Source organism: Castor canadensis, chromosome X, assembly GCF_047511655.1.
Source record: "Castor canadensis chromosome X, mCasCan1.hap1v2, whole genome shotgun sequence".
Lineage (NCBI taxonomy): Eukaryota > Metazoa > Chordata > Mammalia > Rodentia > Castoridae > Castor > Castor canadensis.
Window position 1 is genome coordinate 85609496 of NC_133405.1, and position 8374 is coordinate 85617869.

The following is an 8374-nucleotide window of genomic DNA, read 5'->3' on the forward strand; positions in this document are numbered from 1 at the left end:
TTCACAATAGCTAAGTCATGCAAACAGCCAAGATGCCCACTATTGACGAATAGATTAAGGAAATATGGTACTTATATAATGGAATTCTATTCAGTCACAAAGAAGAACGAAATTTTATCATTTGCAGATAAATGAAGGGAGCTGGAAAATATCATCTTAAGTGAGGTTGGCCAGTTTCAGAAGGCCAAAAGCCACATGTTTTCCCTCATATGCAGAATATAAATGTAATACAAATGTAGCAATACTATGAAAAACAGGACACATCCAGGGGAGCCCAAGTAAAAGGAAAGTTAAGGTGAATATGGCTGATGTACTCTCTATACAAGAATGAATATTGAATTTTTAAAATAGTTGAAATAACTATGAGAAAAGGACTAAAGCAGAAAGAAGAAAAATAGAGGAAATGAACCAAATCATGGCTGTAATACATATATACATGGAAGTATCACAAGGAAATTCCTTGTGTAGCTACCTTAAACAAGCAAAAATGTCATTTCTTTTCCCCTTCCTTTATAAACTTGGAGAACAGGAGGGCAAAACAAGTCCTGCCTGGGGGGAGGTTGATACGAGTGGGAGGGGGATGAGGTGGGGAAAGGATGAATATGGTACAAATACTGTGCACACATAAATGTAAATGGAAAAAAGATACCTGTTGAAACTATTTCTTGAATGGGAGAGGGATAAAGGAGAATGCTGCAAGGAGTGAATTCAAGTATGATATATTTGATATATTATAAGAACTTTTGTAAATGCACCATGTGTCCCTACCTAGAACAACAATAAAATAAAAAGAAAACAGGATTTACAGACTGAGTTCAATAGAGTCCCCAAGTTAAGTGGTCTTCAAATGTATAGATAGACCCTGCATACATGAAATACATTTTACATCTGTCACACACACAAAAGTGAAACAAAATTTTTGTACCTGCCTTTTTCATGTGTGCTACATGCCAATATTTCATTTTTTTCACTCTGTTCTGTTTTTTAAGTGTTGGTCTTGTCCCAGGAATTTTTTTAAGCCCACTATTGGGCTGCAAACCACAAATCACTATTTTTAGGATCTGCTAGTAAAAACTGCATAGATTCTGGACTCTCCATTTCACTTTTACCAGAGCTGTTTTTATTTTACATGTAAGATTTTTAAGTAAAGTTTTGTTTAAATTTTAAAAATCCAAGAATAGAAGAGGAAAAAAAAAACCATTGGACTCCAAACCTATAGAACGTTGCTGAAGGGAAGGTGCTGAGAACCATTCTGCACCACTTTCTAATTATCTTAATCCCACTCATGTGTTCTGTACCTTGTGCTTTGTATAAGGCATGTATATGTTTTATGCTCCTTGATTTTAACTTAATGCAAGCCATTTAAGTTGATAATTATCATTTTTAATGTATGTAAAACATCTAGTACATAATTAGAATATACTAAGTTGTTATAAATTATAGCAAACATAATTATATTATGGCTGTTTCTAACATAAGACATATAAATTGTGCCCCAACAGAATGAGAGTACGGGGAACCCAGGTACATTGTAGTAAGATTCCCAGGGCACAGAGTAGGTAGAGGAAGGCAAGTAAAGGACGTAGGACAGACAATGGAAAATAACCCGCACAACTTGGGTACAAGCTTTTTTTGTCCCTAGATTGTTGATTTGTGACCTTGAAGGTTTGAAGACAGAGTAGAGCAAAGACCATAAAAGGATATGATTTCAAGGACAAAAGCTCTGAGTCAAGTTCTTTCTTTGTATCCTAGTCTGTCCTGGAACTTACTATGTAGCCCAGGTTGGCCTTAAACTCAAGTGCCCTCTGCCTCCACCTCTTTTGTGCTGGGATTACAGTCATGTTCCATCACATCAAGCCCAATCTTTACTGAATCCATAGCTCTGTCTCATGAACACATCTATTTCTCTCTCTTCTCTAACATTTGCCTGGTTCAAGCTGCCAACATTACCACAGCTTCCTAAGGATCAACCTGCTTCCAGTTTCCCATCAATCTGACCTTCATCAAGTTACCAGGGAAAGCTACCAAAATGCTCATTTGGTTTAATACGATTCACTATTTAACACTTTCATTTGCTTCTCTTATTCATGGTAAAGTCATGAGCTCTCCATTTGAGCTTCAACACATTTTACCTATGAGGCATTAGCAAATTAGCCTTCTGATTCTCAGTTTCTTCATCTGTAAAAGGGAAGCAATGATAGTAGCTATTTCAAAGAGTTGTTTTGATGATTAAATGAGTTAATACATACTAATTATCTATTATTTTTGCATTTCTTAGCCTATGCTTTAACCAAATTTCCTTGAAGTCCAAGTACATGCTCCATTTTTTTCTGTTTTGTTAATTTTGTTTCCTCTGCCTAGAATGTTCTTTCATATACTTAGGCATGTCTAAACCTACTCACCCATTGTCTAAGTCTAGATATAATTGACCCCATTTCTAACAGGTTTAGGGGAAAATCTGGATGGTTTGCTGTGCTTCATCTGAAATTGTACCATGAAGGCAGGGCTGAGGTTGAGACCAGATTCCTGGGCATGGCCTCTACTGGAACAAATTTATAAATACCAAAACAATATCTTATTTTCCCAGATATCCCCATCATGTGCACCATACACAGGAGGTGATGAATACTCAAAAAATAAAGGTTCCAAGACAAGTGCCCCAGGTATACTGAAGCACAGCATTGCCTCAACTTGATATCTTATGCCACAAGGACACTATGTACAACCATAAGGAGGAGGAAGAAAATGACAGGTGAAAAAACAAGGAAGATGCTTGAATTCAAAACACTGGGCTGTCACTATTTCAATATTTAAAATTAGAAGTACTGGTCATCAAGTGTTGTCAGAATTTTTAACAACTATAACAAGACATTGCTAATGAAATTTAAAGTGGTACATCCACTTAACAAAACAGTTTATTAGTTCCTAAAATGTTAAACATATATATATCATACAATTCAGCCATTCTATTACTAGAAATTTAATGAAAATAAATGGGAGCATATAACCATGCAAGGAACTTTACATGCATATACGTAGCATCTTTGTCATAAAAAGTAAAGCTGATATGTCTTCTCTTCAACAAAATTAGAGATAAGGGCAGAATAGATTCTGCTGGGAAGCAAGGGGAGGTAGGGGGAAAGGGAGGGGTGGGGGGGTAGAGGGGAGGAATAGCCCAAACAATGTATGCACATGTGAATAAATGAATTAAAAAATTTTAAACAAGTAAAGCTGATCATACAGATTTCTCCTTTGGATTAACAAATAGCCCTATACTTACCAGCCATTCATTGGGTTACCTCTCCCTTAGTTTCACTTGAAGGGTAATTAAGAAATAATGGTGAAGACAATGAGCAACTGTAGGCATGTGTTCCAAAAATAAAACTACCGTCATTTCTGACATCCTTCCATGATGCTGGGGGAGAAACCCATGAGTTAATGGATGAGAGAATTTATGGAGAAAGACTTGTGTGCATATGAGGTGTCAGAACATACACATTTCTGACCTCATCCATGTTCTACCATAGTTATCCTGCTTCCTAATAACCCCCTTATTCATCATCCATGGATTCAAACTGCAAAATTTTCTAGATAAGTTCTCAAACCTGTTGGTTGACAAAATACAGCCTGATTGATTGTACTTGGAGGATAACTTATTTGCACAAATTATTCCCTTAAATGCTAACATAACAACCTGTTCTGCTTTTCTCCTTCTCTAATCTTTTTATTCATCTCTTGCTTCTTCTCTGTGGTAGAAGACTACTTCTAACCAGGTTTCCAATTGTGTACTTCCCCTGAATGCCTCACGTATCACCCACTGACTTCTGGCAAACACATCTGTTAGACAAATTTTATAAGTGCATTTCTCTGGGTTAGTGGCAGGTGAAGGATTAGAGAAAGTACAGAAAACATAAAGGAGATAAGTATAGAATTCCCTGTAGCATGAGGCTGGATATTTAGGGCTTCTTCTCTAAAAGTAGGATGACTGCATGGTAGAAGGATATGTAGGATTTGTGTAGTTAAAAAATGTGAGACCATTAAGGGTTTAAGGACCACTGAGAGGGTGCTATCTTTCCAGAAAACAGAAAAATTTCTTCAAGGAGGTATCTGTGAGTGGAAGAATAGGATAGGATTCTCTCAGGAAGGTTGGGAACTAGTGTGATGTCAAAAGCAAGACCTAGACAGGGTCTATATATAATGAGATGAAAGTTCTAAATACAAATAACTGAAGATAATTCCATCTGTCAGAATTCATATACATATATACATATATATATACATATATGGAATAAAAAGAAATACTTAATAAAGTTAAGGCAAAAAATGGTTAGTAAAGTAAAGTAGCTGCTATGAACAGGAGGTTCCTGCTAGCAGATGATTCTGCTACTGGGAATCCAGATAACTTTGAATATAGTGCTTATATCATTATTTAAAACATATTTATTGAACAGTTGTAACACTAAGCATATTACTATGTGTTAGGGATACAACAGCAAGTGGAACAAAGTCCATGCTCATATGGAACTTACCATCTAATTGAATAAATTAAATAAATAGACACAAAAAAGAAGAAATGTGCTGGCTGAGTTCATTTTATATTACTATAACTAAATTACCAAGACTGGATATTTTATAAAGAATGAAGATTGCTTTTCCCTGATCATTAGTGATGCTGGGTATTAACTTCTGTGTTTTCTTTTATAATACAGCTATTAAAGTCTTTTACCTATTTTTATTTTGTTGTAACACTTTTTTTTAATTTTATTTTATTATTCATATGTGCATACAATGCTTGGGTCATTTGTACCCCCTGCCCCCACCCCCTCCCTTACCACCCACTCCACCCCCTCCCTCTCCCCCCTACCCCCTCAATACCCAGCAGAAACTATTTTGCCCTTATTTCTAATTTTGTTGTAGAGAGAGTATAAGCAATAATAGGAAGGAACAAGGGTTTTTGCTGTTGAGATAAGGATAGCTATACAGGGAGTTGACTCACATTAATTTCCTGTGCGTGTGTGTTACCTTCTAGGTTAATTCATTTTGATCTCACCTGTTCTCTAGTTCCTGGTCCCCTTTTCCTATTGGCCTCAGTTGCTTTTAAGGTATCTGCTTTAGTTTCTCTGCGTTAAGGGCAACAAATGCTAGCTAGTTTTTTAGGTGTCTTATCTATCCTCACCCCTCCCTTGTGTGCTCTCGCATTTATCATGTGCTCAAAGTCCAATCTCGTTGTTGTGTTTGCCCTTGATCTAATGTCTGCATATAAGGGAGAACATATGATTTTTGGTCGTTTGGGCCTGGCTAACCTCACTCAGAATGATGTTCTCCAATTCCATCCATTTACCAGCTAATGATAACATTTCGTTCTTCTTCATGGCTGCATAGAATTCCATTGTGTATAGATACCACATTTTCTTAATCCATTCGTCAGTGGTGGGGCATCTTGGCTGTTTCCATAACTTGGCTATTCTGAATAGTGCCGGATTAAACATGGGTGTGCAGGTGCCTCTGGAGTAACCTGTGTCACAGTCTTTTGGGTATATCCCCAAGAGTGGTATTGCTGGATCAAATGGTAGATCAATGTCTAGCTTTTTAAGTAGCCTCCAAATTTTTTCCAGAGTGGTTGTACTAGTTTACATTCCCACCAACAGTGTAAGAGGGTTCCTTTTTCCCCGCATCCTCGCCAACACCTGTTGTTGGTGGTGTTGCTAATGATGGCTATTCTAACAGGGGTGAGGTGGAATCTTAGTGTGGTTTTAATTTGCATTTCCTTTATTGCTAGAAATTGTGAGCATTTTTTCATGTGTTTTTTGGCCATTTGAATTTCTTCTTTTGAGAAAGTTCTGTTTAGTTCACTTGCCCATTTCTTTATTGGTTCATTAGTTTTGGGAGAATTTAGTTTTTTAAGTTCCCTATATATTCTGGTTATCAGTCCTTTGTCTGATGTACAGCTGGCAAATATTTTCTCCCACTATGTGGGTGTTCTCTTCAGTTTAGAGACCATTTCTTTTGATGAACAGAAGCTTTTTAGTTTTATGAGGTCTCATTTATCTATGCTATCTCTTAGTTGCTGTGCTGCTGGGGTTTCATTGAGAAAGTTCTTACCTATACCTACTAACTCCAGAGTATTTCCTCTCTTTCCTGTATCAACTTTAGAGTTTGGGGTCTGATATTAAGATCCTTGATCCATTTTGAGTTAATCTTGGTATAGGGTGATATACATAGATCTAGTTTCAGTTTTTTGCAGACTGCTAACCAGTTTTCCCAGCAGTTTTTGTTGAAGAGGCTGCTATTTCTCCATCATATATTTTTAGCTCCTTTGTCAAAGACAAGTTGGTTATAGATGTGTGGCTTCATATCTGGGTCCTCTATTCTGTTCCACTGGTCTTCATGTCTGTTTTTGTGCCAGTACCATGCTGTTTTTATTGTTATTGCTTTGTAATATAGTTTGAAGTCAGGTATCGTGATACCTCCTGCATTGGCTATTCATAGCCTCTTGTGTTTCCATATAAATTTCATGGTAGATTTTTCAATCTCTTTAATGAATGTCATTGGAATTTTGATGGGAATTGCATTAAACATGTAGATTACTTTTGGGAGTATAGACATTTTTACTATGTTGATTCTACCAATCCATGAGCATGGGAGATCTTTCCACTTTCTATAGTCTTCCTCAATCTCTTTCTTCAGAAGTGTATAGTTTTCCTTGTAGAGGTCTTTCACATCTTTCGTTAGGTTTACACCTAGGTATTTGATTTTTTTTGAGGCTATTGTAAATGGAATTGTTTTCATACATTCTTTTTCAGTTTGCTCATTGTTAGTGTATAGAAATGCTAATGATTTTTCTATGTTGATTTTATATCCTGCTACCTTGCTATAGCTATTGATGATGTCTAGAAGCTTCTGAGTAGAGTTTTTTGGGTCTAAGTTATAGGATCATGTCATCTGCAAATAGGCATATTTTGATAGTTTCTTTACCTATTTGTATTCCTTTTATTCCTTATTCTTGCCTAATTGCTCTGGCTAGGAATTCCAGTACTATGTTGAATAGGAGTGGAGATAGTGGGCAAACTTGTTTGGTTCCTGATTTTAGAGGGAATGGTTTCAGTTTTTCTCCATTAAGTATAATGCTGGCTGTAGGTTGTCATATATAGCTTTTATAATGTTGAGGTACTTTCCTTCTATTCCTAGTTTTCTTAGAGCTTTTATCATGAAATGGTGTTGGATCTTATCAAAGGCTTTTTCTGCACCTATTGAGATGATCGAGTGGTTTTTGTCTTTGCTTCTGTTAATGTGGTTTATTACATTTATTGATTTTCATATGTTGAACCACCCCTGCATATCCATCCCCCCAAGTAGGGATGAAGCCTACTTGGTCATGGTGAATGATCTTTTTGATGTGTTGTTGAATTCGGTTTGCCATTATTTTGTTGAGGATTTTTGTGTCAATGTTCATTAAGGAGATTGACCTATAGTTCTTTTTGGAGATGTCTTTGCCTGGTTTTGGGATAAGTGTAATACTGGCTTCATAAAATGTGTTCAGCAGTTTTCCTTCCCTTTCTATTTTGTGGAACAGTTTAAGGAGGGTTGGTGTCAGTTCCTCTTTAAAGGTCTGATAGAATTCAGCAGAGAATCCATTAGGTTCTGGACTTTTCTTTTTGGGGAGACTCTTGATTGCTGCTTCAATTTCATTTTGTGTTATAGGTCTATTCAGGTGATTAATTTCCTCTTGGTTCAGTTTTGGATGATCATATGTATCTAGAAATCTGTCCATTTCTTTAAGACTTTCAAATTTATTTGAATATGGGTTCTCAAAGTAGTCTCTGATGATTTCCTGGACTTCCATGGTGTTTGTTGTTATCTCCCCTTTTGCATTCCTGTTTCTACTAATTTGGGTTTTTTCTCTCCTCATTTTAGTCAGGTTTGCCAGGGATCTATCAATCTTGCTTATTTTTTCAAAGAACCAACTTTTTTTTTCATTAATTCTTTGCATGGTTTTTTTGGTTTCTATTTCGTTGATTTCAGCTCTTATTTTTATTATTTCTCTCCTTCTATTTGTTTTGGGATTTGCTTGTTCTTGTTTTTCTAGGAATTTGAGATGTATCATTAGGTCATTGATTTGGGATCTTTCAATCTTTTTAATATATGCACTCATGGCTATAAACTTTCCTCTCAAGACTGCCTTAGCTGTGTCCCATGGGTTCTGGTAGGTTGTGTTTTCATTTTCATTGACTTCCAGGAACTTTTTAATTTCCTCTTTTATTTCATCGATGATCCATTAATCATTAAGTAATGAGTTATTTAGTTTCCAGCTGTTTGCATGTTTTTTGTCTTTTCTTTTGTTGTTGAGTTCTACTTTTACTGCATTGTGATCAGA